The 13,607-nt window shown below is 30.2% G+C and overlaps 1 protein-coding gene across 2 annotated transcripts in view; it reads left to right on the forward strand.

Moving 5' to 3' along the window:
- Trim9 (E3 ubiquitin-protein ligase Trim9) overlaps positions 1–13,607 on the forward strand; it is a 751,598-nt gene that overhangs the window by 601,253 nt on the left and 136,738 nt on the right. The gene's annotated exons all lie outside the window — the stretch shown is intronic.

Genomic DNA, 13,607 nt, shown 5'->3' on the forward strand with positions numbered 1-13,607 from the left:
TGAGGAGAGTGAGTTGTATTTGTTTTCAAAGTAATTTTGCAATATTACCCACCCCTCCCCGTATACAACACATATCATACTACAGATTCCATTCCCACGATTATATTGTCTCTTAAATTGAGTAAATAAAAAAATTGCCTTCTCATATAAAATGAAAACAAACTGTCTCACTCTCTCCCTGGAAATTATGTTATTTCAGGACTCCGGTCATATAAAGGTAAACAAACAATATGAGATACATGCAAAGGCTTGTTGACACAAAGCCACGTGCCTATACATCTCATCTCACACAACTTCTTTTCCTTAGGCAAGCCTGATTTGATGCACATAAGCAACTCTTCTTGTTTGGTAATCAACACACACACACACTTATAAAATTTTTAGGCCCTTGTATATTTGTATATGCATCATACTCTTAATCTTATTCTCCGTATTTATAATCTTTAGAGGGTACATCAAATCCATCCATCATTCATGATGCCATTATCTTTATTGTTTTTGTGTTTTTTTTTTTGGTGTTGTTGCATGTGCAACACTTCAGGGTTGAGAACAAAAACAACGTTGACGATGTTATACAAAAGATGTCCCCAGCGGGAAAATTGCGAAGTACCGCAAAAATCATGCCTTCTTAACCCATGATTTTGGGATCCTTAACACCTTCCCATATGCCTTCTCCTATCATGCATGCTAAAATGCCTTGCACTTCCTTTCTAAAAAATGCCCGCAAACATTATTCTGTGCCTTCTTTTGGAATTGGAAAAAGAAGGCCCTACATTGTTGTTATAAGAACGAAAATTCAGTTTTTTTATATAATCATCAAACAAACATTTATATCAACATTTTTAACAGGACACGGTTTTAATCCGATTTGCATCAAAACTAGAATTTGCTGTTATTTCGCAAGATGATTTATATTTAGATATAGTTCGTGATTTTAGTTCTAGAGCATGTAATGCGCTATTCTCATCCATTTGGCAGAAATTTGGAAATGAGTATCCCTCCCCGCCTTACAATGTATTTAAAATAGCAAATATATTTTTTAACCCTCCACCATAGGAACAAAAAAATCAGAAAGTGAAGTTTTGTATTCGAAACAGCATTTCTGACGATGTCTTAAAATTTACTTATTTTTGGGATTAAGTTGGACATATAGTTAGTTGTAGATCAATTTACCCACATATTCTCCATTGGTTTTACTTTATACGTTTGTTTTGATCGTGATATTTTTCTATTTGTCTTCTAACATATATTATTTGTTGTTGTTATAATACAGTTTTGTAATGTTGTTGTGAGAGCATACACACAGAATAATTTATTTGACTTCAAATCTTTTGAACTTTCCTTAAGGATTTCGTTATTGAATCTGAAATATTGTTTTTTTTTTTTTTTTTGTTTTTTTAATATAAAGTCACTTTTTTGGAAGTTAACTAGCTCTAGATCTAGGCTCTGTGAATTTAAAGCTAGGATACAGGTATCATTTATTGAATTTTCGTTCACGTTTTGCGATATATCAACCCAGGTATACAGCTATAAATAAATTTCGAATAAAAAATACATTTTAATGCAACAAATGTTTTCGGATTTTCAAATAAATGTTTAACCAAAAATGCAAAATTCTCCAAATAAGTATTAGCCTATTTTGAAGTTTTTTTTTATCTTTAATACAAGGGTTCAATATCACAGTTAATTAAAAGATTATTCACTTAAATCATTTTTTTTATTCTTTATATTAAGTGAAATCGGCCTTACTTTAAGGTCCTATAACTTTGATATAGGCACGATCATTTCAAAGATTCGTGTACTAAATTTAAATAAAATAGATTTTAGTTTAAGATTATGAACTTTTTTCAATTATTGTTTGTTTGTATATGTGCAGTTTTATCTCTACATGGTCACTATAGTTTGTTCTCCCTTGTTTTTGAAAAATAAAATTAAAAAAAATAAAAATTATAGCACTTGTTGCATTACATATCAGCCACCCTGTACATATGGGTAGGTATATATAACTCCGATCATGTTTGAACTGAACATAGTAAAAGTGCTTGCCACTCAAAAAAAAGTTTGTTCAAAATTTCAAAAAATTGGCTGAGTAAAATGGGATATAAACTCAAATCGGACGATTAAATATACGGGCGATATATATATACCTGACACAATCTTTTTGAAAATTGACAGAGATACTACTATTAACAAGAGCAAACGTTTTGCCAAATTTCATGTAAATCGGTTGTTCCCTTGAATTAATACCAGTTTGGGGGTCAAATACCCCACTGTGCGACGGGATACTTTGTACAAGTAGCTACTGTTTATGTAGGTCGGATGGTATTGCAAATGAGCTATATCGGACCACATTTAGGTGTAGCTTACGATCCTCTTGGAGGAGACAATTCTATCACATCCGTGGCCTGTAACAACCAGGCAAAAAATTAGTCCTAACCGATCCCCCGATTTTATTTCCTGCGCTTTCTGGAGATGAAAAATTCATTCGATCCAGTTGAAATGTGGTACGTGGTGTTAGTAACTGGCCTCTAACAACGATGCAAAAGTGGCCCATATCGTTCCAAAGATATATGTAGCCTCCATAAAAAGCAATTTACATTATTTATTTATTATTTAATTTATTATAATTACAAATTACAATAAACTTATTTATACGGGCACTAGCAACTAGAGGCTATCTGCCTAAGCAATTTACATATTTGGTTTCCTGCGCTTCTGCAGGGGCATATTTCATACGATCCAATCGAAATTGTAAATTTTTATGTTAACCGATCAAGAACTGATTTAGCTTATATAGGTATTTAATCTACCTCAATGTACATTAAGGCAATGTTAAGAGGTTTTAAGATACCTTGTCTTTAGTAGAACTGTCTTCGTAATACATGGTGGATGGTCCATAAGACTCGGCCTGCCTGACATTCCGGTCGTATTTACTTATTTTTATAGTGCGGTTAAATAAATAAACATAAATCTTTCTAAATAATTAATAATTAAATTAATAATAACAAAAATCTATAACTTTGCGTATGGTAGAATCTGTTCGAACCCACCAATGATCCCATACCCATTCTTTGTTGGCTGCCAAGCTATTAATTTGCTTATGTCTAGTTACTCCTAACTTTGGCCTTCTAGAAGTCATTCTCTGTAACATATAAAAGATCCGATACCCATTATACGTTCACTTCCAACAGAAGGGAACGCGGAATGACCTCACGTGTAGCTTAAGTTCACCTTTTGGCGCCCACATCACATAAATGTGTCGTAGGCCAGTGGATGAGTGTAGGACTACCAATAACGAGGACCCCGGTTCAAATCCCGACGGAGCAGAAAAATAAAAATACACTTGAGGTAAATATTAAAATCAAAAAAGATGATAAACTGTATAGGAAAAGTAAGTCAAATTAAATTCTAACGTAAAAGGTATGAGGGCAAATGTTCAGTTCATAGACAATCTTGCCTTCAAAATATATATTTTTACACGCTTTCTTTTAGGCCTTCCTGACCAGGCCTGTTTTAGGGCCTTCTTTGGAAGGCATGATTTTTGTACTTAGTATGAAGGCCTGATAACATGGCATCGACGACACCACCTCTAGAAGGCATACGAATAGAAGCGAGAGGCAAGGCCTTGGTCTCCAATCCAATCCAATGTTATTTTGAAATGAACACGTTATGCAGCGCCCAGGCCTTATAGCTACCCGGACAGCACTTCCATCATCGATTCCACGTCGCTTCCATTTCCCGCTGGGTCATTTTCTCTCCAAGTCCCTTAATTCAAAAGACAACAACACGTCCACGAAGTGACAAAGAATATTGGTATAAAAGAAAGCTTTGGCAAAGTGGAAAAAAAACACACACACGCACACATACAAAATCACAATTGCAGTGAGAGAATAACCGAAAATTGTAATTATGCTTTATCACTGTCACCAAGCCAAGAAGAAGGAAACGAAACATATAACCACATTCGGAGGGGGAAACAGGCAAGTATAAAAGGCAAGAGATGACACAGATGCATTTGTTTATATTGTTATTTTAATGATGTATGTATATCTCGTAGGGGGACTTTATAGCTTCGGCTTTTGTTGTTGGCTTTCTTTTTTATGTCCTTCCGATACTGATGACACATTCTTGCGAGGCAGTCAACTTTATTGTTTGTTGTATAGCATTTTGTGCTACAAAGTAGCACAATACGAGCAACTTAAAAAAAACAATTTTGTCATTAAGCACCTGGTTAGGTAGGTATGTATGTAGGTGGGAGTTGATGCAATACTGACAGCAGAGAGTAATAATGTTTTCAGTTTGTGTTGATATGAAAAATGATTTTTTTCTCGCATATTGATTTTCTCCAAAAACCAATGAATGTTGTGGAAATTTTTTTAAAAATGATTCATTAACACCTCATAAACGATTGCATGCTAAACCTAAAATAACTCAAAAAAAAAAAATCAGAACATTAAAAGTAAATGTGCTATGCAAACGAACGAAATATTTAAATGATTAATATACACAATTATAATGTTTTTATATATTTTGTTAAATATGTATATATTCTTATAAAATCCCTTTTAAACGTGGATTGAAGTTTAATGTAATTGAAAAAGATTATAAAAGCAATTGTTGAAGAAGGGAAGGAATTTATGTGTTCACACAAAAAATATCAATTAATTTGATTGTCAATACAATTAAAATTATGTTTAAATTTGAGCTAGCAACGTAATTTGTAAATATAATTACGATTTTAGTCACTTTAGCAACCAATTTTGTTATATCAACAAAAATTTTGTTGAACTTTTTTGTAACAACAATTTATTGTCAGCTCAAAAATTATAATATTATTTTCTGTGTTGTTTTGGGACAGTTGTGGATCTATAAAATGTGTTCTGACAAAGGCAAAGACGATGACTACCATCTCTCTCTCTCTTATCTCTTTTTATACCCTCCATCATAGGATGGGGGTATATTAACTTTGTCATTCCGTTTGTAACACATCGAAATATTGCTCTAAGACCCCATAAAGTATATATATTCTGGGTCGTGGTGAAATTCTGAGTCGATCTAAGCATGTCCGTCCGTCCGTCCGTCCGTCCGTCTGTTGAAATCACGCTAACTTCCGAACGAAACAAGCTATCGACTTGAAACTTGGCACAAGTAGTTGTTATCGATGTAGGTCGGATGGTATTGAAAATGGGCCATGTCGGTACACTTTTACGTATAGCCCCCATATAAAGGGACCCTCAGATTTGGCTTGTGGAGCCTCTAACAGAAGCATATTTCATCCGATCCGGCTGAAATTTGGTACATGGTGTTGGTATATGGTCTCTAACAACCATGCAAAAATTGGTCCACATCGGTCCATAATTATATATAGCCCCCATATAAACTGATCCCCAGATTTGGCTTGCGGAGCCACAAAGGGAAGAAAATTTCATCCGATCCGGCTAAAATTTGGTACATGATGTTGGTATACGGTCTCTAACAACCATGCAAAAATTGGTCCACATCGGTCCATAATTATATATAGCCCCCATATAAACCGATCCCCAGATTTGGCTTGCGGAGCCTAAAAGAGAAGCAAATTTCATCCGATCCGGCTGAAATTTGGTACATGGTGTTGGTATGTGGTCTCTAACAACCATGCAAAAATTGGTCCACATCGGTCCATAATTATATATAGCCCCCCATATAAACCGATCCCCAGATTTGGCTTGCGAAGTCTCCAAGAGTAGCAAATTTCATCCAATCCGGTTGTAATTTGGAACATGGTGTTAGTATATGATATTTAACAACCGTGCCAGAATTGGTCCATAACGGTCCATATATATATATAGGCCCCATATAAAACGTTCTCCAGATTTGACCTCCGGAGCCTCTTGGAGGAGCAAAATTCATCCGATCCGGTTCAAATTAGGAACACAGTGTTAGTATATGGTCGCTAAGGACCATACCAAACTTGGTCCAATCACACAAAAATTGGTCCATATCGGTTTATAATCATGGTTGCCACTAGAGCCAAAAATAATCTACCAAAATTTTATTTCTATAGAAAATTTTGTCAAAATTCTATTTCTAGAGAAAATGTTCTTAAAATTTTATTCCGTTCATAATAAAATTTTCATCATTGCTAAAATTTTATTTCTATAGAAAATTTTGTCAACATTTTATTTCTATAGAAAATTTTGTTCAAATTTTATTCGGTTCATAATCAGGTTGCCACTCGAGCCAAAAAATAATCTACCAAGATTTTATTTCTATAGAAAATTTTGTCAAAAGTTTATTTCTATAGAAAATTTTGTTAAAATTTTATTGCTGTAGAAATTCTTGTCAAAATTTTCTTTCTATAGAAAATTTTGTGAAAAATTTTATTTCTATAGAAAATTTTGATATAATTTTATTTCTGTAGAAAATTTTGTCAAAATTTTATGTCTACTTTGTCAAACTGAATTATATACGTATTGGATCGATCTTTTTTGATTTAATATATACCACGTATGGACTTACATACAATTTAGAAGATGGTGTTAGGAGGTGTTAAGATACCTTGCCATCGGCAAGCGTTACCGCAACTTAAGTAATTCGATTGTGGAATGCAGTGTTTAGAAGAAGTTTCTACGCAATCCATGATGGAGGGTACATAAGCTTCGGCCTGGCCGAACTTACGGCCGTATATACTTTTTAAAATTATAATATACCTGTTCAAAATTTTGTCCCCACTATATTTTATTGTGACGAAATTTTGTACCACAAACATTGTTTACTGTAACCTTTCTTAAAGATTTTGTGCAAATATAGGCTTCAGTCAATTTCTTTTGAAAATTTTATATAAATTTTCTTTATATATTAAATAAAAAAAATTGAATTTTTAATACAAGCTTATAGTTCTTTCCATTTCTAACTTCTCTCAAATATTCATTTGCATATGTTAACTTGATTCTAATCTTAAATTACATTAACAGAGAACATTGATGTTAAATACTCATTACAGTGATAATGATCATTTGCAATAACAAAAGCTTGAACTCTCGTGCTCTCCTTTCTTATTTAAAATAACTAAGGAGAGCAATAGAGAACTTATGGTAATGGTGACAAACATACCTGTAGAAACTATTGAAATTGTGTCAAAATTGTAAACGAATTGTAAACGAATAGAATAAAATCTTAAGCCTGGAGTTTCTCTTCGGAGAACTAAAAATAAAAAAACGGATAACATAAAATAACAGCAGTTAAAATTGTAGACGATCACTAGACGAATATTGAGCTTAGTAGTCTGGTTCATGTATACGCATAAAATGTAAAATAATGTAAATATTATTAAAAAACGTTTAGTGATAATCCCGTTTATTGGACAAACATCAGCCCAATCTCGATGATTTGTTCCTTAAGGCCGGTACTATGTCCATTCTTGCGAAAAAAAATTTATAGAAACCATTATTTCGCACATAGAAAGCGGTGTTTATTTAGGTAACAGGGAGCGCTATTTAACAGGGAGCGATATGGAATTAAGTTGCTGGTTGCTGCTTTCTATTACAAAATTAACATTTTATTTTTCCTTGGACAATTAATCTGCTACTCCTTTGATCCTTTGTATAACATATTTTCGGAACAAAAATATGATCCGTGTTTGCGTTATAAACCCACACAAATAGTTTTAATAAATTAATTATATCTTAATTCACATTGCAAATGGCGCCATGCTATAAACGTCAGTTTTTCAACTCGAAAAAAAGTACCACAAATGGAAAAAATTTCGCTAGTTTTTCGCAGTTTTTGGTTTTTGTATGGAGTTTCAATGCAAAAATCGAACAGAGTACCGGCCTTTACAGGTTTATTTATTCAACAAAATTTTAAGAGTAATTGTTTTACATATTTTCTTATTTAAATAAATAAAAATCAGTTTAACAATAATTTAGTATTTAAAATGTATCTAAAACTTTTTTTATTTTTACATGTATCTGTAAAATATTCAGTTTAATTGTTATAAACATTCTCATATTTTTTTCCAAATTGAAAGAAAAAAACGAAATTTGTTTTTATAAAAATCGGTTTTTTAAATGTTTTAGTATTTTAAATGTATATAATTATTTTTTATTTTTACATAGATCTGAAAATCCCGCCTTAGAAAATTCTATAAATCATCAAATTGTCATATGTTATTGGTAAAAACCATTTCTCATTACAATTTTTTCGTGTGACTTAACATTTACCCCTTTCTCTCTCTCTCTCTGCCACTCTCTCTCACTTGGTCTAAATGTAATGCACTTATATTACAATGGTAAATATTTACAATGACAAAAATCTATAAAAAACGCTACATGGCGTTTTTTTTTCAAAAGGATTAAATATCAACATTAATCGAACAACATCAAAATACTGCACCCTCTACACTGTTATACGGTAGCAAATAAATCTCCTCTTGTATATGGATGATTTTATTTTCAGGGTGAGTGGGATTTTAATCTGATGCTGAGCCAAATATAATCACCATAAATAAAGTAAAATGGGTCTGTAATCCCTCTTATTTTTTTGTACAAAATCTCACACATACACACACGCATATATGTACACAGAGAGTAGTTTCGAATAAACACTTGTTCAGAGTATTATGATGATGCATCATCATAAACGAATATAATAGGTACAGTGAGATTGTACTCATAGATGATATGATACACCTTGCTCTCTTACATAGGCATGGTGGGTGTTTGTATATATTGACCAATCTAGTACAATATGAGTTGAGTATGAATTTTATGGTATGGCTAGCATTCATGAACTTTCAAATGAATGGACTTGATCCAGAGATCATATCAAGCCTTTGTGAAATAACACAAAACTCACTCACACATACATATACGCACATACAACCCACTTCAGTAATCCAAGCCACAAATTTAAATTGGTTGCATCAACAAACAGTAGTAGTAGTAGCAACCTTTGGTCTGAAATACCATTTCACAGGCAAAGAGTATGAATATCCATTTGCCCAATTCATTCATTGGGTAAATAAAAATGAGCGAATGAGTGAGTAGTATTGAGAGATAAGCCTTTCGTTGTTGATTATGGGGAGCGGTGCTGTCATGGTGTTATATTCCATTTTTAATACCATAATTACAAATATTTTTTTAATCCTTTGCGGTTGCATCGTTCGTTCATGCGGTAATGAGTTTTTATATTGAAATCTATTTGAATTTTGTTCTCCTCCCGTTTTTTTCTCGCTTATTATTGTTGTTGGTTGTTATGTTTTTCATAAGTGGCGGATTGGCGTTTTTGAAAAACTTTTGTTTTTTGTTGTCGAAGATGAAACAGAAACCATTTTTTTTTTGTCAAAACTCAACCCCCCGAAAAGAATTTTAACACACGTGTTTCCATTCTCATGTAATGCAATGGGTGGCTTTTGAAAATAAAGCTGATTGAAGTGGAAGACCATTGAAATTGGTTTAGTAATTTTAAATCCTTAGGTCCATAATAGTTTCAATTTGTTATAACCATTGGAAATAATACGTAATAACAAAAGGTATTTGCAAAAAGATTATTTAGACTTATAGTTGCGGTAAAACAAAGGCTTAAAGGTTATATAAAAATATCGAAAAATGAATTGAAATTGGATTATCCAGAAATAGAGAGATTTTTGTTTCTTTTGTTTTCAGTTCAATTCAATATATCAGTTTTTAAAATTAAACCAAATAGTAGATAGAACTAAGTTCAATAAAAAACTTGAAATTAATAAAATAAAAAACAAAACAATTAAAATTTAAAACACAAAATAAAAAAAAATTAAAATTTTTAAAATAAAATCATCAAATAATTAAACCTGCCATTTAAGCCGGATATTTATTTTTTTCCAATTCACTCAATTATCAATCATTCGAAATCATTTAAATTAAATTAAATCAAATAATAAATAGAATAAATGAAACAAGTATATATTCGGCCAGGCCGAATCTTATGTACCCTCCACCATGGATTGCATAGAAACTTGTACTAAAGACTGTCATCCACAATCGAATTACTTGGGTTGCGGTAACACTTGCCGATGACAAGGTATCTTAAAACTTCTTGAAATCGTCTTCTAATTTTGCACGTTAGTACATACGGGGTATATATTAAACCAAAAAGTCGTATAAAGTTTGACAAAATTTTCTATATAAATAAAATTTTGACAAAAATTTCTATAGAAATAAAATTTGGACAAAATTTTCTATAGAAATAAAATTTTAACAAAATTTTCTAAAGAACTAAAATGTTGACAAATTTTTCTTTAGAAACAAAATTTTGACAAAATTTTCTATAGAAATAAAATTTTGACAAAATTTTCTATAGAAATAAAATGTTGACAAAATTTTCTATAGAAATAAAATTTTGACAAAATTTTGTAAAGAAATAAAATTTTGACACAATTTTCAATAGAAAACGAAAAAATAAAATTTTGATAAAATTTTCTGTAGAAATAAAATGTTGACAAAATTTTCTATAGAAACAAAAATTTTACAAAATTTTCTATAGAAACAAAATTTTGACAAAATTTTCTAAAGAAATAAAATTTTCTATAGAAATAAAATTTTCTATAGAAATCAAATGTTGACAAAATTTTCTATAGAAATAAAATTTTGACAACATTTTCTATGGAAATAAAATGTTGACAACATGTTTTTTAAATTAAATTTTGACAAAATATTCTATAAAATTAAAATTTTCTATAAAAATAAAATTTTGACAAAAAAATTCTATAAAATTCTATAAAATAAAATTTTGACAACATTTTCTATACAAACAAAATTTTGAAAAAAATTTCTATAGAAATAAATTTTTGACAAAATTTTCTAAAGAAATAAAATTTTCTATAGAAATAAAATTTTGAGAAAATTTTCTAAAGAAATAAAATGTTGACAAAATTTTCTATAGAAACAAAATTTTGACAACATTTTCTATAGAAATAAATTTTTGACATGTTTTTTAAATTAAATTTTGACAAAATTTTCTATAAAAATACAATTTTCTATAAAAATAAAATTTTCTATAAAAATAACATTTTGACAAAAATTCTATAAAAACAAAATTTTGACAAAATTTTCTATTGAAATAAAATTTTGACAACATTTTCTATAAAAATAAAATGTTGACAACATGTTTTTTAAAATAAATTTTGACAAAATTTTCTATAAAATTAAAATTTTCTATAAAAATAAAATTTTGACAAAATTTTCTATACAAAAATTTTGACAAAATTTTCTATAGAAATAAATTTTTGACAAAATTTTCTAAGGAAATAAAATTTTCTAAATAAATAAAATGTTGACAAAATTTTCTATAGAAATATAATTTTGACAACATTTTCTATAGAAATAAAATTTCGACAAAATTGTCTATAGAGATAAAACTTTTGACAAAATTTTCTATAGAAATAAAATTTTGAGAAAATTTTCTTTAGAAACAAAATTTCGACAAAATTGTCTATAGAGATAAAACTTTTGACAAAATTTTCTATAGAAATGTTGACAAAATTATCTATAGAACTAAAATCTTGACAAAGTTTTCTATAGAAATAAAATTTTGACAAAATTTTCTATAGAAATAAAATTTCGACAAAATTTTCTATAGAAATAAAATCTTGACAAAATGTTGTATAGAAATAAAATTTGAACAAAATTTTTTATAGTAATAAAATGTTGACATAATTTTCGATAGTAATAAAATTTTGACAAAATTTTCTATAGAAATAAAATTTTTACAATATGTTTTTTAAATTAAATTTTGACAAAATTTTCTATAGAAACAAAATTTTGACAAAATTTCTTATAGAAATAAAATTTTGACAAAATTTTCTATAGAAATACAATTTTGACAAAATTTTCTATAGAAATACAATTTTGACAAAATTTTCTATAGAAATATAATTTTGACAAAGTCTTTTATAGAAATAAAACTTTTGACAAAATTTTCTATAGAAACAATATTTGGACAAAAATTTTTATAGAAATAAAACTTTTGACAAAATTTTCTATAGAAATAAAATCTTGACAAAATTTTCTATAGAAATAAAATTTCGACAAAATTTTCTATAGAAATAAAATCTTGACAAAATTTTGTATAGAAATAAAATTTTGACAAAATTTTTTATAGTAATAAAATATTGACAAGATTTTCTATAGTAATAAAATTTTGACAAAATTTTCTATAGAAATAAATTTTTGACAAAATTTTCTATAGCAATAAAATTTTGGTAGATTATTTTTAGCTCGAGTGGCAACCGTATACTAGCGCAATTTACCAAATTTCAACCGAATCGGATGAATTTTGCTCTTCTGGAAGTCAAATTTGGGGATCGGTTTATATGTGTGCTATATATAATTATGGACCGATATGGACCAATGTTTACATGGTTGTTAGAGACCATATACTTACACCTCGTATCAAATTTCAACTGGATCGGATAAATTTTGCTCCTCCTAGAGGCTTCGGAGTTAGTACGATTTCAACAGACAGACGGACGTACGTACGGACGGACGAACATGCTTAGATCGACTCAGAATTTCACCAGAACCCAGAATATATATACTTCATGGGGTTTTAGAGCAATATTTCGATGTGTTACAAGCGGAGTGACAAAGTTAATATACCCCCATCCTATGGTGGTTGGAGGGTATAAAAAAAAATTAATAAAATCATAATTTTTGAAGATACATTATTAAGTTGGGCTACCCTATGGGCATTTTGGAAGACGGTCTACCCTACGCAGAACTGTTTTGTTTTGTTTTTTAGATTTTCTATGGCTTACACCCTCTTAGCCACTAATATCCCCCCAAAGAAATATTTTTCCTGTCCATATTCGGATCATTTGTATATTTTTCTGTTTTCTATTATTTTTATTTCTTTTGAAGAGATTTGAACATAAAATAAACTAACTACACATGCTGCCACACTTGGTATGTGTACATATTTTTCAATGTTACAATATTGCCTAGCAGTTGACTTCTGGATGTGACTACAAACTAGGAAGACAGGGAGCAGACACAATTTCTTGCCGCCTGATGGCATCAGGCAAATGGATTGTGATTATATGGATGATGCTTGCACACAAAGATGTTTTGTTTAGCATTTAGAATTATGCGTTTTGGTGTTTCCTTGCAGGCAATTGCTGCAAGTCTCGTTTGTGGCTAGACACATTTTTCACAATGCTGGTAATTCATGCAACCCCAAGTATTAGGGATGTCAGACAGGCCTGGAGGAAATGTTCAAAAAAAAAAAATAAATTACCTATAGAAATCTAATATAGTGAAACCTCTCAAACTTGAACACTCTGAAAACCGAACACCTCTCAAATGTGGATAGTTATCTGGGGACGTATGCTATATTAACACATTACAATTAACCTCTCATAACCGGACACCTCCCAAATGTGGACAACATTTAGGCGACCGTGAGTGTCCACCTTTCAGAGGTTTCACTGTAACAAGAAAAAAAAAATCACAAATATGAATGGAAGACCAATTGTAGAAAATATCGATAAATTTATGAATATTGGCGAGTTCGACCTCCATGTAAGAAACGTTTCGATTGTCCATGAGCTCAAAAACTCCGTTTGCAAACATTCCCACACAGAAAAAAAATTT

Source organism: Haematobia irritans, chromosome 2 (genome assembly GCF_050003625.1).
Source record: "Haematobia irritans isolate KBUSLIRL chromosome 2, ASM5000362v1, whole genome shotgun sequence".
Lineage (NCBI taxonomy): Eukaryota > Metazoa > Arthropoda > Insecta > Diptera > Muscidae > Haematobia > Haematobia irritans.